This window comes from Lipotes vexillifer, unplaced genomic scaffold (assembly GCF_000442215.2).
Source record: "Lipotes vexillifer unplaced genomic scaffold, Lipotes_vexillifer_v1.1 scaffold1516, whole genome shotgun sequence".
Taxonomy (NCBI): domain Eukaryota; kingdom Metazoa; phylum Chordata; class Mammalia; order Artiodactyla; family Lipotidae; genus Lipotes; species Lipotes vexillifer.
Window position 1 is genome coordinate 227,432 of NW_006780501.1, and position 27,303 is coordinate 254,734.

Consider the following 27,303-nt stretch of genomic DNA (forward strand, 5'->3'; position numbering starts at 1 on the left):
AATACCAATCATTCCTTGGAGGTTACCATAAAACTACAAAATGATTTTGTTATGTTAGAGGTCTAAATAGGGTAACTAAATATAATACTGTTAAGTTCATTTCACTGATGCTAAAAGATTAAAAATTCCCTAGTATCCTTTGTTATTACATTTTTCTTTTTAGAGTTATTATTTTAATCTAATATAAACGTAACACTCAATGATATGTATTAAATAGTATATCTGAAAGACTGATACTTTGCATTCAGTTTATTAAAATTCTAAGCTGAACATTTACTTATCTTTCTCATGATAAGATGCAGATAGAAGATAGATGCACACTCATTTCTCAGGGCAAGATTGTGAATATTATCAACACTTAAAAATAATATTATGTATGACTAGAAAGATTAATGGAATAATAGAATCCATAAATGAAGTCTAATAGTCATATGATGAAGGTGGCATTAGTGGAGAACAGCCGAATTCTTCAAATAAGTCATGTTCAGACAACTTATACCAAGATATATTCCACGTGAAGCTAAATTTGATGATAAAAATGACTCCATAAGGTACTAGAAGAAGATATAGATTGCTATATATAATCTTGGCATATGGATGGACTTTCTTGGTATGATATAAAACCAGGATCATATAAAGGAAAAGAGTAAGTAAATCTATTTAAAAATTAGTAACATTTCCATGAAAACTTTATATAGTAAAGTTAAAAACAACATTTTGGCAAAAAAAATTGAAGATAAATTACAAAGTGCCATTTAAAAATCCACATTGAGGGCTTCCCTGGTGGCGCAGTGGTTGAGAGTCTACCTACTGATGCAGGGGACACGGGTTCGTGCCCCAGTCTGGGAAGATCCCACATGCCGCGGAGCGGCTGGGCCCATGAGCCATGGCCTATGAGCCTGCGAGTCCGGAGCCTGTGCTCCGCAACGGGAAAGGCCACAACAGTGAGAGAGCACCGAGCTGATCTCCCTGTGTTAATTCGGCTGCTTCCCACTAGCTATCTATTTTACATTTTGTAGTATATATAAGTCCATGCCACTCTCTCACTTTGTCCCTGCTTAGCCTTGCCCCTTTCCATGTCCTCAAGTCCATTCTCTACGTCTGCATCTTTATTCCTGCCCTGCCCCTAGGTTCTTCAGAACATTTTTTTTTTAATTCCATATATATGTGTTAGCATATGATTTGTTTTTCTCTTTCTGACTTACTTCACTCTGTATGACAGACTCTAGGTCCATCCACCTCACTACAAATAACTCAACTTTGTTTCCTTTAATGGCAGAGTAATATTCCATTGTATATATGTGCCACATCTTTTTTATTCATTCATCTGTTGATGGAAACTTAGGTTGCTTCCATGTCCTGCCTATTGTAAATAGAGCTGCAATGAACATTGTGGTACATGACTCTTTTCGAATTATGTTTTTCTCAGGGTATATGCCCAGTAGTGGGATTGCTGGGTCATACAGTGGTTCTATTTTTAGTTTTTTAAGGAACCTCCATACTGTTCTCCACAGTGACTGTGTCAATTTACATTCCCACCAACAGTGCAAGAGGGTTCCCTTTTCTCCACACTCTCTCCAGCATTTATTGTTTGTAGATTTTTTGATGATGGCCATTCTGACTGGTGATACCTCATTGTGGTTTTGATTTGCATTTCTCTAATGATTAGTGATGTTCAGCATCCTCTCATGTGTTTGTTGTCAATCTGTATATCTTCTTTGTGGAAATGTCTGTTTAGGTCTTCTGCCCATTTTTGGATTGGATTATTTGTTTTTTTAATATTGAGCTGCATGAGCTGTTTATATATAGTTTGGAGATTAATCCTTTGTCCATTGATTAATTTGCAAACACTTTCTCCCATTCTGAGGGGTTTTTTGTCTTGTTTATAGTTTTCTTTGCTGTGCAAAAGATTTTAAGTTTCATTAGGTCCCATTTGTTTATTTTTGTTTTTATTTCCATTACTCTAGGAGGTGAGTCAAAAAAGATCTTGCTGTGATATATGTCAAAAAGTGTTCTTGCTGTTTTCCTCTAAGTGTTTTATAGTGTCCAGTCTTACATTTAGGTCTTTAATCCATTTTGAGTTTCTTTTTGTGTATGGTGTTAGGGAGTGTTCTAATTTCATTCTTTTACATGTAGCTGTCCAGTTTTCCCAGCACCACTTATTGAAGGCTGTCTTTTCTCCATTGTATATCCTTGCCTCCTATGTCATAGATTAGTTGACCATAGGTGTGTAGGTTTATCTCTGGGCTTTCTATCCTGTTCCATTGATCTATCTTTCTGTTTTTCTGCCAGTACCATACTGTCTTGATTACTGTAGCTTTGGAGTATAGTCTGAAGTCAGGGAGCCTGATTCCTCCAGCTCCATTTTTCGTTCTCAAGATTGCTTTGGCTATTCGGGGTCCTTTGTGTTTCCACACAAATTGTGAAATTTTTTGTTCTAGTTCTGTGAAAAATACCAGTGGTACTTTGATAGGGATTGCATTGAATCTGTAGATTGCTTTGGGTAGTGGAGTCATTTTCACAATGTTGATTCTTCCAATCCAAGAACATGGTATATCTCTCCATCTCTTTGTATCATCTTTAATTTCTTTCATCAGTGTCTTATAATTTTCTGCATACAGGTCTTTTGTCTCCTTAGGTAGGTTTATTCCTAGATATTTTATTCTTTTTGTTGCAATGGTAAATGGGAGTGTTTTCTTGATTTCACTTTCAGATTTTTCATCATTAGTATATAGGAATGCCAGAGATTTCTGTGCATTAATTTTGTATCCTGCTACTTTACCAAATTCATTGATTAGCTCTAGTAGTTTTCTGGTAGCATCTTTAGGATTCTCTATGTATAGTATCATGTCATCTGCAAACAGTGACAGCTTTACTTCTTCTTTTCCGATTTGGATTCCTTTTATTTCCTTTTCTTCTCTGATTGCTGTGGCTAAAACTTCCAAAACTATGTTGAATAAGAGTGGTGAGAGTGGGCAACCTTCTCTTGTTCCTGATCTTCGTGGAAATGGTTTCAGTTTTTCACCATTGAGGACGATGTTGGCTGTGCGTTTGTCATATATGGCCTTTATAATGTTGAGGAAAGTTCCTTCTATGCCTACTTTCTGCAGGGTTTTTATCATAAATGGGTGTTGAGTTTTGTCAAAAGCTTTCTCTGAATCTATTGAGATGATCATATAGTTTTTCTCCTTCATTTTGTTAATATGGTTTATCACATTGATAGATTTGCGTATATTAAAGAATCCTTGCATTCCTGGAATAAACCCCACTTGATCATGGTGTATGATCCTTTTAATGTGCTGTTGGATTCTGTTTGCTAGTATTTTGTTGAGGATTTTTGCATCTATGTTCATCAGTGATATTGGCCTGTAGTTTTCTTTCTTTGTGACATCCTTGTCTGGTTTTTGTATCAAGGTGATGGTGGCCTCATAGAATGAGTTTGGGAGTCTTCCTCCCTCTGCTATATTTTGGAAGAGTTTGAGAAGGATAGGTGTTGGCTCTTCTCTAAATGTTTAATAGAATTCACCTGTGATGCCATCTGGTCTTGGGCTTTTGTTTGTTGGAAGATTTTTAATCACAGTTTCAATTTGAGTGCTTGTGATTGGTCTGTTCATATTTTCTATTTCTTCTTGATTCAGTCTTGGCAGGTTGTGCATTTCTAAGAATTTGTCCATTTCTTCAGGTTGTCCATTTTATTGGCATAGAGTTGCTTGTAGTAGTCTCTCATGATCTTTTGTATTTCTGCAGTGTCAGTTGTTATTTCTCCTTTTTCATTTCTAAATCTATTGATTTGAGTGTTCTCCCTTTTTTTCTTGATGAGTCTGGCTAATGGTTTATCAATTTTGTTTATCTTCTCAAAGAACCAGCTTTTAGTTTTATTCATCTTTGCCATTGTTTCCTTCATTTCTTTTTCATTTATTTCTGATCTGATTTTTATGATTTCTTTCCTTCTGCTACCTTTGGGGTTTTTTTTTTGTTCTTCTTTCTCTAATTGCTTTAGGTGCAAGGTTAGGTTGTTTTTTCGAGATGTTTCCTGTTTCTTAAGGTAGGATTGTACTGCTATGATCTTCCGTTTTAGAACTGTGTTTGCTGCATCACATAGATTTTGGGTTGTCATGTCTCCATTGTCATTTGTTTCTAGGTATTTTTTTATTTCCTCTTTGATTTCTTCAGTGATCACTTCCTTATTATGTAGTGTATTATTTACCCTCCATGTGTTTGTATTTTTTACAGATCTTTTCCTGTAGTTGATATCTAGTCTCATAGCATTGTCGTCAGAAAAGATACTTGATACAATTTCAATTTTCTTAAATTTACCAATGCTTGATTTGTGACCCAAGATATGATCTATCCTGGAGAATGTTCCATGAGCACTTGAGAAAAATGTGTATTCTGTTGCTTTTGGATGGAATATCCTATGAATATCAATTAAGTCCATCTTGTTTAATGTATCATTTAAAGCTTGTGTTTCCTTATTTATTTTCATTTTGGTTGATCTGTCCATTGGTGCAAGTGGGGTGTTAAAGTCCCCTACTATGAATGTGTTACTGTCAATTTCCCCTTTTATGGCTGTTAGTATTTGCCTTATGTATTGAGGTGCTCCTATGTTGGGTGCATAAATATTTACAACTGTTATATCTTCTTGGATCGATCCCTTGATCATTATGTAGTGTCCTGCTTTGTCTCTTCTAATATTCTTTATTTTAGTCTATTTTGTCTGTTATGAGAATTGCTACTCCAGATTTCTTTTGGTTTTCATTTGCATGAAATACCTTTTTCCATCCCCTTACTTTCAGTCTGTATGTATCTCTAGGTCTGAAGTGGGTCTCTTGTAGACAGCATATATATGGGTCTTCTTTTTGTCTCCATTCAGCTAATCTGTGTCTTTTGGTGGGAGCATTTAGTCCATTTACATTTAAGGTAATTATTGATATGTATGTTCCTATTCCCATTTTCTAAATTGTTTTGGGTTCGTTATTATAGGACTTTTCCTTCTCTTGTGTTTTTGTCTAGAGAAGTTCCTTTAGCATTTGTTGTAAAGCTGGTTTGGTGGTGCTGAACTCTCTCAGCTTTTGCTTGTCTGTAAAGGTTTTAATTTCTCCATCAAATCTGAATGAGATCCTTGCTGGGTAGAGTAATCTTGGTTGCAGGTTTTTCTCCTTCATCACTTTCAGTATGTCCTGCCACTCCCTTCTGGCTTGTAGAGTTTCTGCTGAGAGATCAGCTGTTAACCTTATGGGGATTCCCTTGTGTGTTATTTGTTGTTTTTCCCTTGCTGCTTTTAATATGCTTTCTTTGTATTTAGTTTTTGACAGTTTGATTAATATGTGTCTTGGCGTATTTCTCCTTGAATTTATCCTGTATGGGACTCTCTGTGCTTCCTGGACTTGATTAACTATTTCCTTTCCCATATTAGGGAAGTTTTCAACTATAATCTCTTCAAATATTTTCTCAGTCCCTTTCTTTTTCTCTTCTTCTTCTGGAACCCCTATAATTCGAATGTTGGTGCGTTTAATGTTGTCCCAGAGGTCTCTGAGACTGTCCTCAGTTCTTTTCATTCTTTTTTCTTTATTCTGCTCTGCAGTAGTTATTTCCACTATTTTATCTTCCAGGTCACTTATCCGTTCTTCTGCCTCATTTATTCTGCTATTGATCCCATCTAGAGTATTTTTCATTTCATTTATTGCCTCAATTATTCTGCTATTGATCAGCTTTAGTTCTTCTAGGTGCTTGTTAAATGTTTCTTGCATTTTGTCCATTCTATTTCCAAGATTTTGGATCATCTTTGCTATCATTATTCTGAATTCTTTTTCAGGTAGACTGCCTATTTCCTCTTCATTTGTTAGGTATGGTGGGTTTTTATCTTGCTCCTTCATCTGCTGCGTGTTTTTCTGTCTTCTCATTTTGCTTATCTTACTGTGTTTGGGGTCTCCTTTTTGTAGGCCGCAGGTTTGTAGTTCACATTGTTTTTGGTGTCTGTCCCCAGTGGCTAAGGTTGGTTCAGTGAGTTGTGTAGGCTTCCTGGTGGAGGGGACTAGTGCCTGTGTTCTGGTGGATGAAGCTGGACCTTGTCTTTCTGGTGGTCAGGTCCACGTTTGGTGGTGTGTTTTGGGGTGTTTGTGGTGTTATGGTTTTAGGCAGCCTCTCTGCTAATGGGTGGTGTTGTGTTCCTGTCTTGCTAGTTGTTTGGCATAGGGTGTCCAGCACTGTAGTTTGCTGGTCATTGAGTGAAGCTGGGTGCTGGTGTTGAGATGGAGATCTCTGGGAGATTTTTGCCATTTGATATTATGTGGAACTGGGAGGACTCTTGTGGACCAGTGTCCTGAAGTTGGCTCTCCCACCTCAGAGGCACAGCACTGACTTCTGGCTGGAGCACCAAGAGCCTTTCATCCACACGGCTCAGAATAAAAGGGAGAAAAAGTAGAAAGAAAGAATTAGTAGAAGTAGAAAAAAAGAAAGAAAGAAAGAAAGAAAGAAAGAAAGGAGGGAGGAAGGAAGGAAGGAGAGAAGGAAGGAAGAAAAGAAAGAAAGAAGATAAAGTAAAATAAAATAAAGTAAGATAAAATATAATAAAGTTATTAAAATAAAAAATAATTATTAAGAAAAAGAAAAAAAATTAAAAAAAAACAAACAAAACAAAAAACAGATGGCTAGAACCCTAGGACAAATGGTGGAAGCAAAGCTATACAGACAAAATCTCACACAGAAGCATACACATACACACTTACAAAAAGAGGAAAGGGGGAAAAAATCATAAATCTTGCTCTCAAAGTCCACCTCCTCAATTTGGGATGATTCGTTGTCTATTCATGTATTCCACAGATGCAGAGTAGATCAAATTGATTGTGGAGCTTTAATCCGCTGCTTCTGAGGCTGCTGGGAGAGATTTCCCTTTCTCTTCTTTGTTCTCACAGCTCCCAGGGGCTCAGCTTTGGATTAGGCCCCGCCTCTGCGTGTAGGTCGCCGGAGGGCGTCTGTTCTTTGCCCAGACAGGATGGGGTTAAAGGAGCCGCTGATTCGGGGGCTCTGTCTCACTCAGGCCGGGGGGAGGGAGGGGCACGGAGTGCGGGGTGAGCCTGCGGTGGCAGAGGCCGGTGTGACGTTGCCCCAGCCTGAGGCTCGCCATGCGTTCTCTCGGGTAAGTTTTCCCTGGATCCCGGAACCCTGGCAGTGGCTGGCTGCACAGGCACCCTGGAAGGGGGTGTGTGGATAGTGACCTGTGCTCGCACACAGGCTTCTTGGTGGCGGCAGCAGCAGCCTTAGCATCTCATGCCCGTCTCTGGGGTCTGCGCTTTTAGCTGCAGCTTGTGCCCATCTCTGGAGCTCCTTTAAGCAGCGCTGTTAATCCCCTCTCCTCGCTCACCAGGAAACAAAGAGGGAAGAAAAAGTCTCTTGCCTCTTCGGCAGTTCCAGACTTTTCCCTGGACTCCCTCCCGGCTAGCTGTGGTGCACTAACCCCCTGCAGGCTGTGTTCACGCTGCCAACCCCAGTCCTCTTCCGGTGCTCCGACCGAAGCCCGAGCCTCAACTCCATGCCCCGCCCGCCCCAGTGGGTGAGCAGACAAGCCTCTCGGGCTGGTGAGTGCTGGTCGGCACTGATCCTCTGTGCGGGAATCTCTCTGCTTTGCCTTCCGCACCCCTGTTGCTGTGCTCTCCTCCTCGGGTCCGAAGCTTTCCCCCTCCGCCACCCACAGTCTCCGTCCGAGAAGGGACTTCCTAGTGTGTGGAAACCTCTCCTCCTTCACAGCTCCATCCCACCGGTGCCGGCCCCGTCCCTATCCTTTTGTCTCTGCTTATTCTTTTTTGTTTTGCCCTACCCACGTACATCAGGGGTTTCTTGCATTTTGGGAGGTCTGAGGTCTTCTGCCAGCGTTCAGTAGGTGTTCTGTAGGAGTTGTTCCACGTGTAGATGTATTTCCGGTGTATCTGTGGGGAGAAGGTGATCGCCTCTTACTATTCCGCCATCTTCCCGGAAGTTCTCACCTCTTTGATTACTGTACTTTTGTGGTATAATCTGAAGTCAGGGAGTCTCATTCCTCCAGCTCCACTTTTCTTTCTCAAGATTGCTTTGGCTATTTGGGGTCTTTTGTGTCTCCAAGCAAATTTTAAGATTTTTTGTTCTAGTTCTGTAAAAAATGCCTTTGGTAATTTGATAGGAATTGCATTGAATCTGTAGATTGCTTTGGATAGTATAATCATTTTTACAATACTGATTCTTCCAGCCCAAGAACATGGTATATCTCTCCATCTGTTTGTATCATCTTTAATTTCTTTCATCAGTGTCTTATAGTTTTCTGCATACAGGTCTTTTTTCTCCTTAGGGAGGTTTATTCCTAGGTATTTTATTCTTTTTGTTGCAATGGTAAATGGGAGTGTTTCCTTAATTTCTCTTTCAGATTTTTCATCATTAGTGTATAGGAATGCCAGAGATTTCTGTGCATTAATTTTGTATCCTGCTCCTTTACCAAATTCTTGACTAGCTCTAGTAGTTTTCTGGTAACATCTTTAGGATTTCCTATGTATGGTATCACATCACCTACAGTGACAGCTTTACTTCTTTTCTGATTTGGATTCCTTTTATTTCTTTTTCTTCTCTGATTGCTGTGGCTAAAACTTCCAAAACTATGTTGAATAATAGTGGTGAGAATGGACAACCTTGTCTTTTTCCTGATCTTAGAGGAAATGGTTTCAGTTTTTCACCATTGAGAATGATGTTGGCTGTGGGTTTGTCATAGATGGCCTTTATTATGTTGAGGTAAGTTCCCTCTATGCCTACTTTCTGGAGGGTTTTTATCATAAATTGGTGTTGAATTTTGTTGAAAGTTTTTTCTGCATCTGTTGAGATCATCATATGGTTTTTCTCCTTCAGTTTGTTAATATGGTTTATCACATTGATTGATTTGCATATATTGAAGAATCCTTGCATTCCTGGAATAAACCCCACTTGATCATGGTGTATGATCCTTTTTATATTCTGTTGGATTCTGTTTGCTAGAATTTTGTTCAGGATTTTTGCACCTATGTTTATCCGTCATATTGGCCTGTAGTTTTCTTTCTTTGTGACATCTTTGTCTGGTTTTGGTATCAGGGTGATGGTGGCCTCATAGAATGAGTTTGGGAGTCTTCCTCCCTCTGCTATATTTTGGAAGAGTTTGAGAAGGATAGGTTTTAGCTCTTCTCTTAATGTTTGATAGAATTTGACTGTGAAGCCATCTGGTCCTGGGCTTTTGTTTGTTGGAAGATTTTAAATCACAGTCTCAATTTCAGTGCTTGTGATTGGTCTAATTATATTTTCTATTTCTTCCTGGTTCAGTCTCAGAAGGTTGTGCTTTTCTAAGAATTTGTCCATTTCTTCCAGGTTGTCCATTTTATTGGCATATAGTTGCTTGTAGTAATCTCTCATGATCGTTTGTATTTCTCAGAGTCATTTGTTACTTCTCCTTTTCCATTTCTAATTCTATTGATTTGATTCTTGTCCCTTTTTTTCTTGATGAGTCTGGCTAATGGTTTATCAATTTTGTTTATCTTCTCAAAGAACCAGCTTTTAGTTTTGTTGATCTTTGCTATTGTTTCCTTCATTTCTTTTTCATTTATTACTGATCTGATCTTTATGATTTCTTTCCTTCTGCTAACTTTAGGGGTTTTTTTGTTCTTCTTTCTCTAATTGTTTTAAGTGTAAGGTTAGGTTGTTTATTTGAGATTTTTCTTGTTTCTTGAGGTAGGATTGTATTGCTATCAACTTCCCTCTTAGAACTGCTTTTGCTGCATCCCATAGGTTTTGGGTCTTCGAGTTTTCATTGTCATTTGTTTCTAGGTATTTTTTTTATTTCTTCAGTGGTCTCTTGGTTATAAAGTAGTGTATTGTTTAGCCTCCATGTGTTTGTATTTTTTACAGATTTTTTCCTGTAATTGATATCTAGTCTCATAGCGTTGTGGTTGGAGAAGATACTTGATACGATTTCAATTTTCATAAATTTACTGAGGCTTGATTTGTGACCCAAGATATGTTATATCCTGGAGAATGTTCCATGAGCACTTGAGAAAAAAGTGTATTCTGTTATTTTTGGATGGAATGTCCTATAAATATCAGTTAAGTCCATCTTGTTTAATGTATAATTTAAAGCTTGTGTTTCCTTATTTATTTTCATTTTGGATGATCTGTCCATTGGTGAAAGTAAGGTGTTAAAGTCCCCTACTCTGATTGTGTTACTGTGATTTCCCCTCTTATAGCTGTAGGCATTTGCCTTATGTACTGAGGTACTCCTATGTTAGGTGCATAAATTTTTACAATTGTTATATCTTCTTCTTGGATCGATCCCTTGATCATTACGTAGTGTCCTTCTTTGTCTCTTGTAATAGTCTTTGTTTTAAAGTCTATTTTGTCTGATATGAGAATTGCTATCCAGTTTTCTTTTGATTTCCATTTGTATGGAATATCTTTTTGCATCCCCTCACTTTTAGTCTGTCTGTGTCCCTAGGTCCACTATTTAACTGTTGAACAATGTACACTCTCAATCTTTAATAAATTGAATTGAATAAGATGTCTTATTATTACAATACTCCAAAGTACCTTTACCTTTCCTTAGCATTTGAACAGTTAGGCCATTTCCAGGTTGTTTTTTTCTGTTGAAGCATATGCAGCTACCATATGTTGTTACAGTAATCACACAGACCTTCCCCAACCCATTTCAACTTTCTTCTTGGGATACAGTCTCAGGAATAATATTATCACAGCAGTGGGCATGATTAGAATATTGGATTGTGGTGACTTTTATTTTGTGTAGGATACCTTCCATCCCCTGTCATCTGGTGCCATCATCTTTACTTTGAGGGATGCATGAGGAGGAGAGTATTCTGGAGAGCATGGTCATTCATGGTGTCCACCTTCACTGGTGAGTCTCTCATTATCCTGTATACCTCTGGGCAAGTGACTGGTTTGTTGATAGGAGGGCATGTGACCTAAGTCTATCCATTAAGTGTCCAAGTTGGAGAGGGAAAGATAGCCCTCTCTTTCTCTTGGATCTTGAGATGTAGGGTATAGGCCTCAGCTAATCAACTGCTCAATCTTCAATAATGTTAGCAACTCTAGTCCTTCAAAGTTATAGAAGAACGCTTTTTTTTACTTAAATATAAAAGAAGTCTTGACCAATATGATTACTTTTATGGTTTTTCCCCGCTAACTCTCATTTAACTTGCTGTACTAAAACTTACTCATTTGTAGTGTTACCAGAAACATATGAGTGTACTTAATCCCCTTTGCCCACCCCCACATGATTTTAGAATTAAAAAAAATTACCTTTTACTAATTTAATAGGTGCAAGAATTGTCTAAGTTGAGGGTTCTTAACCTGCAACCCATCTTGTCACATTGTTTTTCTCAGACTCTTTAAGAAATGCAGTACAGAAGACTCTGCAGCCCAATGCATAGTCTACACTCCTAACTAAAGCTTCTGACTCCATCTTTGTTTGCTTTAAAACCCTGGTGAACTGGCCTGGACAGTAAACAAAATGATATGATTCACCCACTTCTCTGAAATCCTGAGATAGGCCTAAAGTCTGGCTGTGGCTCTCTGCAACATTCCAGAGCCTCCTCTACCCCTTGCTACTACTTACTGCAGTAGAGAAATACAAAGAAGACAGAGGGCAAGCAAGAAACAGAGCAGAAGAAATTTTCATTATTTCTTCACTCTTCCCACCAAAGGTTTTATCTCCTAGTCCTGAGAGAGTGATGAGCAAAAACACTGTTAATACATAGCTACCATGTATTTAGTGCTTATTAGGAGCCAGGTCTTATTTATATATATAGCCAGTTTAATCCTCATAACAATTCCATGAGCTTGGTGTAGTTATCCCAGTGAAGCTAATGAAACTGATCTAAGGGAGATTAAGTAAATATCCCAGGCTCACATGTTCATAAGGGACAGAGCCAAGATTTGACCCCCCAACCCAGACCACTGACCTCCCTGACATAGAGCATGCTGCCTCTCAGCGGTCACACCACTTAGAATATATAATGCTTGGCAGTGGCCCTCTCTTCCTTGGCAGGTACAGAAAGACAGTAGATACTTTAAAAAGCCTTATTAATAAGAAAACACCTCTGTCATAATATAAATTTTGAACATAGCTTTAGGGTCAAGGGAACCATCTTGTATACCTTTTCTTGCTGTAGGAAAATTGATCAAAAGAAAAGGAAAGCATTGGTGCACATAATCTTAATAGATTTTAAATGATCCTTGGGCCACCAAATGCTACCCAAAGTGCTTCTAAACCCTAAAATGCTGTCAAATTACTTTTAATTTTTCAATCAATTTAAAATACATCATTTATATTTATGTTCCTAATGTGCTATGCTTGTAATTTACAATATGTTGTGATTCTCTGCATGAGCAATATGTTTACAAAAATATCTTTGGAACTTGGAACATAAGTTTTCTGTTTTAAGATACAATGAAGAGTTATAATTATATATATTGTCAGGCCAGTAAATCCACAATCACAAAGCTGTTTCTAACTGAAAATACTTATGCTGTGTTAAAATTTCTAGTATCTCATTGTATAGTACTGGCCCAGTTTCTCCTTTTCAGCTGCTCCCCGGTACCCTCCTAAAAAAGTTGTAGATTTAAAAACAGCAACTTTTACCTTATACTTTAAAATAAGTGGCACTCCTGTTCTTATCCTACTGAAGACACTTAATGCCTACAGTATGTAAGTGTAGTTAAGTAAATGACAAAAATTCAATGGTTTCTAATTACTGTGTAACAACTTTTATTAGTTTTTCTCTTGCAGTTAAGTAGCAGACTTCTCCAAATATATTTTAAATATATATATATATATATATATATATATATATATATAATTCTTTTTTCTTGTTTCCCTCATTTTACTTGGGATTTTCAGAGCATTTTTGCTCTCAGAATCACATGCCATTTTAAAATAAGACCCTTCTCTACATGTATCTTGTGTCAAAAAGTCTTTGGGTATAAATTCTACTTCTATTAATAATTGAGAGTCCTGGTAGCTTTGTTTCTCTGCTTGTTAGTATTCAGCTCTCTAACTTTCTCTGCCAAAAATTGTTAATAACAAGTTGGCTATTATATACTTTAAGTTAGCTATGCACATGAAAAGGATTATTAAAATGTTACATGAGATATAAATTCAAAAGTATACAATTATCCATGAAAAGCAAGAATATGGCTAAAATACCATTATACCTACTGAATAAACAGAAAAGACATGTCAGAACTTCACTGGCTTTGCTAACACTAAGAGCAGTGAAGCCAGGAGAAGGGTTTGTACTTCAGTAATAATATCCTTGGGGGCCTCCCATATACAGGTTGCAAATAATTAACCTTGAGCTACAAAGCCACTTAGTCTAGGCTACACAGTATCAGGCCATGTGACATTTAATAACAGTGTAATTATGCACCCTTTTAACCTTTTCAAATGCAGCTTTAATTCGAGATAAGGAAAATGAAAAATGTGCATATTTTTCTTCTGTGAAATTTGCATAGAGCTGTATCTGTCATGAATTAATATATTTTTTAACATCTTTATTGGAGTATAATTGCTTTAAAATGGTGTGTTAGTTTCTGCCTTATAACAAAGTGAATCAGTTATACATATACATATGTTCCCATATCTCTTCCCTCTTGCATCTCCCTCCCTCCCACTCTCCCTATCCCACCCCTCTAGGAGGTCACAAAGCACTGAGCTGATCTCCCTGTGCTATGCGGCTGCTTCCCACTAACTATCTATTTTACTTTTGGTAGTGTATGTATGTCCATGCCACTCTCTTGCTTTGTCACAGCTTACCCTTCCCCCTCCCCATATCCTCAACTCCATTCCCTAGTATGTCTGTGTCTTTATTCCAGTCTTGCCCCTAGGTTCTTCATGACTTTTTTTTTTCCCTTAGATTCCATATATATGTGTTAGCATATGGCATTTGTTTTTCTCTTTCTGACTTACTTCACTCTGTATGACAGACTCTAGGTCCATCCACCTCACTACAAATAACTGAATTTCGTTTCTTTTTATGGCTGAGTAATATTCCATTGTATATATGTGCCACATCTTCTTTATCCATTCATCTGTTGATGGACACTTAGGTTGCTTCCATGTCCTGGCTATTGTAAATAGAGCTGCAATGAACATTTTGGTACATGACTCTTTTTGAATTATGGTTTACTCAGTGTATATGCCCAGTAGTGGTATTGCTGGGTCGTATGATAGGTCTATTTTTAGTTTTTTAAGGAACCTCCATACTGTTCTCCATAGTGGCCGTATCAATTCACATTCCCACCAACAGTGCAAGAATGTTCCCTTTTCTCAACACCCTCTCCAGCATTTATTGTTTCTAGATTTTTGATGATGGCCATTCTGACCGGTGTGAGATGATATCTCATTGTAGATTTGATTTGCATTTCTCTAATGATTAATGATGTTGAGCATTCTTTCATGTGTTTGTTGGCAACCTGTATATCTTCTTTGGAGAAATCTCTATTTAGGTCTTCTGCCCATTTTTGGGTTCGGTTGTTTTTTTGATATTGAGCTGCATGAGCTGTTTGTAAATTTTGGAGATTAATCCTTTGTCAGTTGCTTCATTTGCAAATATTTTCTCCCATTCTGAGGGTTGTCTTTTGGTCTTGTTTATGGTTTCCTTTGCTGTGCAAAAGCTTTTAAGTTTCATTAGGTCCCATTTGTTTATTTTTGTTTTTATTTCCATTTCTCTAGGAGGTGGGTCAAAAAGGATCTTGCTGTGATTGATGTCATAGAGTGTTCTGCCTATGTTTTCCTCTAAGAGTTCAATAGTGTCTGGCCTTATATTTAAGTCTTTAATCCATTTTGAGCTTATTTTTGTGTATGGTGTTAGGGAGTGTTCTAATTTCATACTTTTACATGTATCTGTCCAGTTTTTCCAGCACCACTTATTGAAGAGGCTGTCTTTTCTCTACTGTATATTCTTGCCTCCCTTATCAAAGATAAGGTGACCATATGTGCGTGGGTTTATCTCTGGGCTTTCTATCCTGTTCCATTGATCTATATATCTGTTTTTCTGCCAGTACCATACTGTCTTGATTACTGTAGCTTTGTAGTATAGTCTAAAATCAGGGAGCCTGATTCCTCCAGCTCCATTTTTCGTTCTCAAGATTGCTTTGGCTATTCGGGGTCTTTTGTGTTTCCATACAAATTGTGAAATTTTTTGTTCTAGTTCTATGAAAAATGCCAGTGGTAGTTTGATAGGGCTGGCATTGAATCTGTAATTGCTTTGGGTAGTATAGTCATTTTCACAATGTTGATTCTTCCAATCCAAGAACATGGTATATCTCTGCATCTATTTGTATCATCTTTAATTTCTTTCATCAGTGTCTTATAATTTTCTGCATACAGGTCTTTTGTCTCCTAAGGTAGGTGTTGTCCTAGACATTGTATTCTTTTTGTTGCAATAGTAAATGGGAGTGTTTTCTTGATTTCACTTTCAGATTTTTCATCATTAGTATATAGGAATGCCAGAGATTTCTGTGCATTAATTTTGTATCCTGCTACTTTACCAAATTCATTGATTAGCTCTAGTAGTTTTCTGATAGCATCTTTAGGATTCTTTATGTGTAGTATCATGTCATCTGCAAACAATGACAGCTTTACTTCTTTTTCAATTTGGATTCCTTTATTTCTTTTTCTTCTCTGATTGCTGTGTCTAAAACTTCCAAAATTATGTTGAATAATAGTGGTGAGAGTGGGCAACCTTCTCTTGTTCCTGATCTTCGTGGAAATGGTTTCAGTTTTTCACCATTGAGAACGATGTTGGCTGTGGGTTTGTCATATATGGCCTTTATTATGTTGAGGAAAGTTCCTTCTATACCTACTTTCTGCAGGGTTTTTATCATAAATGGGTGTTGAATTCTGTCAAAAGTTTTCTCTGCATCGATTGAGATGATCATAAGGTTTTTCTCCTTCAATTTGTTAATATGGTGTATCACATTGATTGATTTGCATATATTGAAGAATCCTTGCATTCCTGGAATAAACCCCACTTGATCATGGTGTATGATCCTTTTAATGTGCTGTTGGATTCTGTTTGCTAGTATTTTGTTGAGGATTTTTGCATCTATGTTCATCAGTGATATTGGCCTGTAGTTTTCTTTCTTTGTGACATCTTTGTCTGGTTTTGGTATCAGGGAGATGGTGGCCTCATAGAATGAGTTTGGGAGTCTTCCTCCCTCTGCTATATTTTGGAAGAGTTTGAGAAGGATAGGTGTTCGCTCTTCTCTAAATGTTTGATAGAATTCGACTGTGAAGCAATCTGGTCCTGGGCTTTTGTTTGCTGGAAGATTTTTAATCACAGTTTCAATTTCAGTGCTTGTGATTGGTCTGTTCTTATTTTCTTTTTCTTCCTGCTTCATTCTTGGCAGGTTGTGCATTTCTAAGAATTTGTCCATTTCTTCCAGGTTGTCCATTTTATTGGCATATAGTTGCTTGTAGTAATCTCTCATGATCTTTTGTATTTCTGCAGTGTCAGTTGTTACTTCTCCTTTTTCATTTCTAATTCTATTGATTTGAGTCTTCTCCCTTTTTTTCTTGATGAGTCTGGCTAATGGTTTATCAATTTTGTGTATCTTCTCAAAGAACCAGCTTTTAGTTTTATTGATCTTTGCTATCGTTTCCTTCATTTCTTTTTCATTTATTTCTGATCTGATCTTTATGATTTCTTTCCTTCTGCTAACTTTGGGATTTTTTTGTTCTTCTTTCTCTAATTGCTTTAGGATCAAGGTTAGGTTGTTTATTCGAGATGCTTCCTGTTTCTTAAGGTAGGATTGTACTGCTATAAACTTCCCTCTTAGAACTGCTTTTGCTGCATCCATAGGTTTTGGGTCGTCGTGTCTCCATTGTCATTTGTTTCTAGGTATTTTTTGATTTCCTCTTTGATTTCTTCAGTGATCACTTGGTTATTAAGTAGTGCATTGTTTAGCCTCCTTGTGTTTGTATTTTTTACAGATCTTTTCCTGTAATTGATATCTAGTCTCATAGCGTTGTGGTTGGAAAAGATACTGATAGCATTTCAGTTTTCTTAAATTTACCAAGGCTTGATTTGTGACCCAAGATATGATCTGTCATGGAGAATGTTCCATGAGCATTTGAGAAAAATGTGTATTCTGTTGTTTTTGGATAGAATGTCCTATAAATATATCAATTAAGTCCATCTTGTTTAATGTATCATTTAAAGCTTGTGTTTCCTTATTTATTATCATTTTGGATGATCTGTCCATTGGTGAAAGTGGGGTGTTAAAGTCCCCTACTATGAATGTGTTACTGTTCATTTCCTCTTTATGGCTCTTAGTATTTGCCTTATGTATTGAGGTGCTCATATATTAGGTGCATAAATATTTACAATTGTTATATCTTTTTGGATCAATCCCTTGATCATTATGTAGTGTCCTTCTTTGTCTCTTGTAATAGTCTTTATTTTAAACTCTATTTTGTCTGATATGAGAATTGCTACTCCAGCTTTTTTTTTATTTCCATTTGCCTGGAATATCTTTTTCCATCCCCTCACTTTCAGTCTGTATGTCCCTAGGTCTGAAGTGGGTCTCTTGTAGACAGCATATATATGGGTCTTGTTTTTGTATCCATTCAGCCAGTCTGTGTCATTTGGTGGGAGCATTTAGTCCATTTACATTTAAGGTAATTATTGATATGTATGTTCCTATTCCCATTTTCTTAATTGTTTTAGGTTTGTTATTGTAAGTGTTTTTCTTCTCTTGTGTTTCTTGCCTAGAGAAATTCCTTTAGCATTTGTTGTAAAGATGCTTTGGTGGTGTTGAACTCTCTCAGCTTTTGGTTGTCTGTAAAGGTTTTAATTTCTCCATCAAATCTGAATGAGATCCTTGCTGGGTAGAGTAATCTTGGTTGCAGGTTTTTCTCCTTCATCACTTTAAATATGTCCTGCCAGTCCCTTCTGACTTGCAGAGTTTCTGCTGAAAGATCAGCTGTTAACCTTATGGGTATTCCCTTGTGTGTTATTTGTTGTTTTTCCCTTGCTGCTTTTAATATGTTTACTTTGTATTTAATTTTTGATAGTTTGCTTAATATGTGTCTTGGCGTGTTTTTCCTTGGATTTATCCTGTATGGGACTCTCTGTGCTTCCTGGACTTGATTAACTATTTCCTTTCCCATATTAGGGAAGTTTTCAACTATAATCTCTTCAAATATTTTCTCAGTCCCTTTCTTTTTCTCTTCTTCTTCTGGAACCCCTATAATTCGAATGTTGGTGCGTTTAATGTTGTCCCAGAGGTCTCTGAGACTGTCCTCAGTTCTTTTCATTCTTTTTTCTTTATTCTGCTCTGCAGTAGTTATTTCCACTATTTTATCTTCCAGGTCACTTATCCGTTCTTCTGCCTCATTTATTCTGGTGATCCCTTGTAGAGAATTTTTAATTTCATTTATTGTGTTGTTCATCATTGTTTGTTTGCTCTTTAGTTCTTCTAGGTCCTTGTTAAACGTTTCTTTTATTTTGTCTATTCTAATTCCAAGATTTTGAATCATCTTTACTATCCTTATTCTGAATTCTTTTTCAGGTAGACTGCCTATTTCCTCTTCATTGTTAGGTCTGGTGGGTTTTTATCTTGCTCCTTCATCTGCTGTGTGTTTTCCTGTCTTCTCATTTTGCTTAACTTACTGTGTTTAGGGTCTCCATTTCATAGGCTGCAGGCTCGTAGTTCCCGTTGTTTTTGTCGTCTGTCCCCAAGTGGCTAAGTTTGTTTCAGTGGGTTGTGTAGGCTTCCTGGTGGAGGGGACTAGTGCCTGTGTTCTGGTGGATGAGGCTAGATCTTGTCTTTCTGGTGGGCAGGTCTATGTCTGGTGGTGTGTTTTGGGGTGTCTGTGGCCTTATTATGATTTTAGGCAGCCTCTCTGTTAATGGATGGGGCTGTGTTCCTGTCTTGCTAGTTGTTTGGTATAGGGTGTCGAGCACTGTTGCTTGCTGGTCATTGAGTGAAGCTGAGTCTTGGCAATGAGATGGAGATTTCTGGAAGATTTTCGCCATTTGATATTACATGGAGCTGGGAGGTCTCTTGTGGACCAGTGTCCTGAAGTTGGCTCTCCTAGCTCAGAGGCACAGCACTGACTCCTGGCTGGAGCACCAAGAGCCTTTCATCCACACGGCTCAGAATAAAAGGGAGAAAAAGTAGAAAGACAGAGGATAAAATAAAATAAAGTTATTAAAATAAAAAATAATTATTAAGAAAAATAATTTTTAAGTAAAAACAAAAACAACAAAAAAATGGATGGACAGACCCCCTAGGATAAATGGTGAAAGCAAAGCTATACAGAGAAAATCACATACAGAAGCATACATATACACACTCACATAAAGAGGAAAGGGGGAAAAAATATATCTTGCTCTCAAAGTCCACCTTCTCAATTTGGGATGATTGTTGTCTATTCAGGTACTCCACAGATGCAGGGTACATCAAGTTGATTGTGGAGATTTAATCTACTGCTCCTGAGGCTGCTGGGAGAGATTTCCCTTTCTCTTCTTTGTTCTCTCAGCTCCCAGGGCTCAGCTTTGGATTTGGCCCTGCCTCTGCATGTAGGTCGCTTGAAGGTGTCTGTTCTTCTCTCAGACAGGACGGGGTTAACAAGCAGCTGATTCGGGGGCTCTGGCTCACTCAGGCTGGGGGGAGGATGGGGTAGGGATGTGGTATGAGCCTGCTCGGCAGCGGCCAGTGTGACATTGCAACAGCCTGAGGCGTGCTGTGTGTTCTCTCGGGGAAGTTGTCCCTGGATCACGGGAACCTGGCAGTGGTGGGCTGCACAGTCTCCCCGGAAGGGAGGTGTGGAGAGTGACCTGTGCTTGCACACAGTCTTCTTGGTGGCAGTAGCAGCAGCCTTTAGTATCTCATGCCCGTCTCTGGGGTCCGCGCTGATAGCCACAGCTCGCGCCCATCTCTGGAGCTCCTTGAAGAGGCACTGTTCATCTCCTCTCCTCGCACACCAGGAAACAAAGAGGGAAGAAAAAGTCTCTTGCCTCTTCGGCAGCTCCAGACTTTTCCCGGACTCCCTCCCAGCTAACTGTGGCGCACTAGCCCCCTTCAGGCTGTGTTCACACCACCAACCCCAGTTCTCTCCCTGGGATCCGACCGAAGCTTGAGCCTCAGCTGCATCCCCCACCCGCCCCGGCGGGTGAGCAGACAAAACGCTCGGGCTGGTGAGTGCTGGTCGGCACTGATCCTCTGTGCAGGAATCTCTCCGCTTTGCCCTCCACGCCTGTGTTGCTGTGCTCCCCTCAGTGGCTCCGAAGCTTCCCCCCTCAGCCACCCACAGTCTCTGCCTGCGAAGGGGCTTTTAGTGTGTGGAAACCTTTCCTCCTTCACGGCTCCCTCCCACTGGCACAGGTCCTGACCCTATTCTTTTGTTTGTGTTTTTTCTTTTTTCTTTTGCCCTACCCAGGTACGTGGGGACTTTCTTGCCTTTTGGGAGGTCTGAGGTCTTCTGCCAGCATTCAGTAGGTGTTCCGTAGGAGTTGTTCCACGTGTAGATGTATTTCTGATGTATTTGTGGGAGGAAGGTGATCTCCATGTCTTACTCGTCCGCCATCTTGAAGCTCGTCCCTGGCTATGTGATTTTTAATCAGTTTTTATACCCTGAGTTTTATGTCTTCACTTGCCATGCGTGTCCAGTTTTCTTTTTTGTTTATTTGGAGCACCTAGGAGGTAGACAGTCAGCAGTTAAGAGGGGAAAGCCTATCAATAAGAAGTATCATCATGCATCCTTCAAGAAATTTACAATATGTATGATTATTTACCTCACGCCATACACAACAGTTAGCTCAAAATGTGTCATAGACATCAGTGTAAAAGCTAAAACCATAAAATTTCTAGAAGACACAGGCAGAAATTTTTGTGACTTTGGGTTAGGCAAAGATTTATTATATATGATACCAAAAGCACAATTCATATGAAAAAGTGATATATTGGCCTTTGCCAAAATTAAATACTTTTCCCCTTCAAAGGACACCACTTAAAAATGAAAAGACAAACCACTGGCTGGGGAAAATATTTGCAAATCATATATCTAAAAATGGACATATGTATACAATACACAAAAATCAACTCAAAATGGATTAAAGATTTGAATGTAAGACCTGAGGCCATAAAACATCTAGAAAAAAATATAGGGGATAAGCTCCTTCACCTTGGTCTTGGCAGTGATTTTTGGATTTGACACCAAAAGCAGAGGCAACAAAAGCAAAAATAAACAAGTGGGATTACATCAAATTAAAAGCTTCTGTAAAGCAAAGGAAACCATCAACAAAATGAAAAGGGAATCTACAAATCAAGAGAAAATATTAGAAACTTATGTATCCGATAAGGCATTAATAACCAAAGTATATAAAGAACTCATACAACTCAATAGCAAAAGAACAAATAATCTGCTTTAAAATAGCCAAACCTCTGTCCTAACAAATACAGGAGCCCAGTGTAGGTAGAGTAGTGTGCGAGGAATCCAGAGTGTCCAGGGTTAAGGGGGATTCGGGAGTAAGGGAGTGAAGGAAGCTCATGTGGACAATCCTTATCAGTATTTGTCAGTAAAAGGACCATGAGCAAGGCATGAGCACTTGAAGAAATAATAAAGACATGGGACAGAAACTTCCTTAGGGAAGCTGTTCTTAAAAAGGGTAAGTATATTCATAAGCTAAGGCTTGAAATAGTTAAACTAATACAGTTTGCTGCTACATTAGTCACTGATGAATATAAGCCAGTTTAGGAATAAATGCTATGAAAATAAACACTGAACAGCAAGAGTGGAAACTTCTGTTAAATGCTTCTTAATAGCAGAATTTACATTTCTACAAATCTACTGCATTGATGTTGCACTTTTAACAAAATTAAAACCATTTTATTAAGTCAAATAACCTTAATCTGGTTTGATTATGAATGAGATTATATTAGTCAAGCAACTACTATACGTACATTATCACATTATTTAAAGAATCCTCTTGCAATCATTATGACAAGAGGTGAGCATGCAGTAAACTTAGCTTAACATAAGGCGGGACATTTTCCGCATCGTAAAGATATTTAAAAACAAATTTGTATGGAGATTTTGTAGCAGAGATGTAGATATGTCGCTATATACAAAAGATATGCAAACCAAAATATTTGACAGTGGTTAGGTCTGGTTTATGTACTTTCTTTTTGTTTATTTGTAATTTTTGAATTTTTGACAATAAAAAAATTTTTAAGAGAAAAACTAACATTTTAAGTTTAAAAATCTTCTTTATCCCAAACTGACATTAGTTGAAAGGAAACTAGTTAGTTGAAGGTGGAAGTAATAGATGTAACAAAACATAAACATGCACTCTAAACTGGTTTTACTTTTGTAAAGGAAGATGAGGAACAACTTCCAGAGTCAAGAGTGCTCTTTAGCTCTAAACATGCCTTTGACTGTGGTCAACTCTATTACCCCTGTGCAGGACAGGGATTTTCCACAAGAGTCTAAGATTAAAATGGTGAATGGAAGTGACTGTGATGAGCTAAGGCGTGTTTTTAGGATAACTGACAGTCCAGAGAAGAACTGAACAAAATGACCCAGTGGAGAAGTTGGAGAAATACCCTGTCAAGCAGGTAGTACAGCCTTAAAATCCGAGGACAGGAGTGTTTGCTTGGGCAGAGCTGATGGGAAAGACACTTGGAATGGGCTCCTGGGGGAGGCCCCAGATCAGAGAAGTAGAGTCTGGACTAGGAAACTGTAGCATTTTCCTTTGAGGAAAACCCAGGGAAGAGTCTGGCTGAGGTGGGAACAAAGGCAACTTCCAGCATGGCTGGTGGAGAAGCAAAGACCCTGTTCTGAGATTTGGAGGGTTACGAGGAAAGGAATGTGGGTGAAGTAGGATGATTAGTAATCCCAAAGACTGAGCCTAGAAGAGAAATCTCTGGACTGAAAGAAAAGTCACTATCACTAGGGAGGCGCCAAAATTTCCCAGAATTTTATATTAAAGCATTGTGAAATTGCCTCATTGTAAGTTTAAAATTGTTTGTCTCAGCTGTATAACTATATGAAGCACACACCTCCAGATGTCCCCCTGCTACGGGAAGTTATATCTGTATATTGACACTACCGTGCACCCTGATGGGAAAAGAAGCACTGGTGGAGACTAGAGGGTCAGAGAAGGAAGGGTACTAACATCAATAGAGAAAATGCTCCTTCACAAAATTTGGCTACGTAACAAATTATGTAACAAATTTGTAACAAATTACAAAATTTGTTAAGCATGCAAGGTTTTCTTTCAATTTTCACAAGGACCTTGTGCAGTCAATATTATTATCCTTGTTTTATAGATATGGAGAGAAAGGAGTTTGATAAGTTGTGGCCTAGTTGACCAGTCCGCTTCAGTCTGCTCTGAGCCCAGGCCCTTATTTCTCATTTCACCACACCCATAAGTACTTTCTGACTTGAAAATGGATATTAAATTTAGGTGAATCAAGATACATAATTCAAGTGGGAAGAATCATCTGTTTGGCATCGTTTTTACTAGAAGGTGTAATAGTTTCAGCATATTGCCTAATTTCCCAAAGATTCCCAAGAAACACCTCCATACAAACTATTATGTATAAAATAAGCTACAAGAATATATTGTACAACACAGGGAATATAGCCAGTGCTTTATAATAAGTATAAATGGATTATAACCTCTAAAAATTGTGAATCACTATATTGTACACCTGTAACATATAATATTGTACATCAAGTATACTTCAATAAAAAGTTTTTACAAACAGAGATACACATTTCAAGACCCAAAAAGCAGATACATTCCATTCTTTAAATGAAAACATTATAAGTAGTATTTTTTTTTTTTTTTTTTTTTTGCGGTCGGGGGGCGATACACATTTCAAGACCCAAAAAGCAGATACATTCCATTCTTTAAATGAAAACATTATAAGTAGTTTTTTTTTTTTTTTTTTTTTTGCGGTACGCAGGCCTCTCACTGTTGTGGCCTCTCCCGTTGCGGAACACAGGATCCGGACATGCAGGCTCAGCAGCCCATGGCTCATGGGCCCAGCCGCTCCACGGCTTGTGGGATCCTCCCGGACTGGGGCACGAACCCGTGTGTCCCCTGCATCGGCAGGTAGACTCTCAACCACTGCACCACCAGGGAAGCCCTATAAGTAGTATTTTCAAAATGCAGCATCTTTATAACTGGTGCTAATGGAATTAGATATACTCAGCTATATAGCAGGGCACACCATGTCGAGCTGGCCTGAGAGGGTGAGGAAATCAAATATTATTAAATGTGATTTAGAGATGTACAAAGATAGCTCTCATAGAGGAAGCTGTTAGCAGGTTTATACCATGTCTAGATTTTTCTTTTCTATTTTTGTATTACAGCATAACTGTTGATAATCAAGAAAGATTACTTGTTTCCAGGGTGAAGGAAAAGAAGCAGCCAATTACACTGAATCAGAAGTATCATTTGGTAGGGAATAATAACTGATAGGAGTGATGAGGGACAAAGTTTCAACAAAGAATTTTAATGAGAACATTTTCACTCACTCATTCATTCATTCATCATTCATTCATTATTCATTTTCTCCTTCCAACACCAGGCCCTGATAAGTGTCAGAGAAAAGATAATGAGTAGGGCACAATCCTTCCCTCACAGAATTTGCAGTCCAGTGAGGGCAATAGATAGGCATAGCTACTACCTTGAAGTGATGGGCTTTACAAGGACAGGATGAGCAAAGGGCTGTGAATGCCAGAAGGAAAGAGGCCTCTAATGCACCTAGAACTGTGTGACTGTTAAAGTAACCCGGCAACCTCAGTGTTGTGGTTAACAGGTGTTGAAGCAAGTATGAAGAAAATGTTAAGATCAAGCCACAGCCGGGTTTTGAGAGGTAAGAGCTCTATTAAATGCATAAAGAAATAACATGAGCAGGCAATGTTGGTATTTCACTGAAGTTTAAATCCATCTTCAAATTATCAGGATCCCAATACTTTTTCTTCAGTTTTTCTCAGGGTTGACACTTATCTTGGTTATAGCCCTGATTTGGAAAGGATGGAAGTGTTGAGAGTTAAATGTTTGGAAGTGAAAGATGAACTTCTGTAAGAATGTGGCTGGAGTTTTGATTAGACCCTCACCTGGAACTTTCTCACCTGCTAATTCCTCACACTCTTTTCATTATTCTTTAAAAATTGTAGTGCCTCATTCATCCATTAAACACATATCAAGTGCCTAATGTGAGCTAAACACTGAGGATACAGAGGTGAGCAAGTGCCATCATTCCTCTCTGGGAGTTCCACCTTGATGAGAGGGCAACACTGAATCCCAATATAAGACAATAAATGTGTAAGACATACACTGGAAACACAGTGGAGAGACTGACTGATCTGCTCGAGAATGATGTCACAGCAGACAGCACCTTTGAGCTTGGTTCCAAAAGATGGGCTGGAGTTTTCAAATGGAGGATGGCAAAGAGCTTTCCAAAGAGCCTGAGCCAAGATATGAAGGCACGGAATTGCATGAAATGTTCAACAGAGGTGACCAGTTTTAGGTAAGAATTGGAGTGGCAGGAGATGAGCTGGAAAGGTAGGTTGAGACTACTGTACAGAAAAGAGGAAACAAGTAATTGCATTAAAACCTTTAGCCCCTCCAAACGTGTGGGTTCAGAGATAAGGGGGTTGCTTCTAGTTGACCTTAGATTGGCTTTTGCCTGTTGTCTACCAGCCCAGTCATTTCTCAAAAGTTTTGAAGCAAGCAGAGTGCGTATAGAATGTCCCTCTCCCCCACTTCCTCTTCCCCTCCATCCTTCCCAAGAGTACCCTCTGTCTCCAGACTCCTTTCTAGCTTCTTTTACTCTGGTGATCTAACAGAGTCGACCAGCTAGAGAATCCCTTCCTCCTGGCTTTGCTCCAGGCTCAAACAAATTTGATAAACATATTTAAAAAAACGCAGTAGCTTCACTGTGTCACTTCTCAATACAATATAGCTGACTCTTAGCAGAAGTGTTCAATGTTTTACATAAATTTTTGGATCTGGCAAGTGCATGCATGTGTGTTTGTGTATGTGTTTGTGAAGATTTGGGGAGGGAGGGAGCAGGTGCCTTTTGGGCTACTGAGGTCATCACCTGGATTCACATTTCAGTGAGAGTAAGGAGCTGGTCACATCTAACCACTTATTGGCTGGTGTGGTTGTGGTCCTGTCACCAATAATCTGGTGGTGGACAGTGGTGGTTGATTGCAGCTTCAATGTACAATGTTCACATGTTTAAAATATTTTTGATTATAAATTACCTGCGAAAGATGTAATAAATTATTTACACTAGCAAAACAATCATCACCACTACAACAGATTTCATTCATAATGTTCCACTGTATGTTATGAATCTGTAGGCTTCCTGCTTTAAGACTACTTGGTGTTTAATGAGATGCTTTGGACAAATTAAAGAGAGAAAACATAAATAGACAAAACTGTAAATTATATGATGGTTTTGTTGCCAGAACCAATCAGTGACCTAGGAGCAGAAGCATCACTGTCATAGTCTATGAAACCAAAGATGTTTCCAAGATCCTACTATTCTTTCTTTGACATACAGCCCATTATAGTAGATATAGATTTCTACTATATTCTCCATTTCCTAAGTGAGGGTTCTAGCAGATATTGGGATGAGAGTGTTTAATATTATCAGTATGGATAGGGGAATATAACTCTATCAGTGCGAGCAAACAACTGCACTGTGGTAGTAAAGGAAGAGCCATTTGCCTTGCAGTGTGTATAGTCTAAGACTTTCACAGTCTCTGGTGGCAACGTTAGGGGGCAGAAGTAAGAGGTGATACTAATAAGCTCTGATCTTGCAGATGCAGAATGTTGGGCCAGGAACTGACTATAAAAGGCTTTGCCAGCTGGGGATCCAAGACTGGCACTTAAAATGTGAGAACTTCACTTTTTTACATGACCTCTTTCCTCCCTACAAAGGAACAGAGGACCTACAGTACTCTTTTCCTAATTCTACTGAGGGGTTTTAGCTTCATGAGCAAAGGGAGATAGAAGTTTTCTTTTAAACCAACATCCTAAGCAGGTCAGCTGGGAACTCTTCTATACCCGCCGGACATGCTCCCTCGAGGGGACGATGTCAGAAAGCGGGGGTGGCTGTATTATATAGGGCTTCACGACAGCAACATGATCTAGGCTTTGGCTGTGAGGGAATATTTAAAATGCTCATTGCCTAAGGGGATGAGCTACCTCCATGCAGTCATGGGAAACAATTGTTGGAGGCTGGGGGAGGGGGGGCTGGAGGATTTTTAGCATT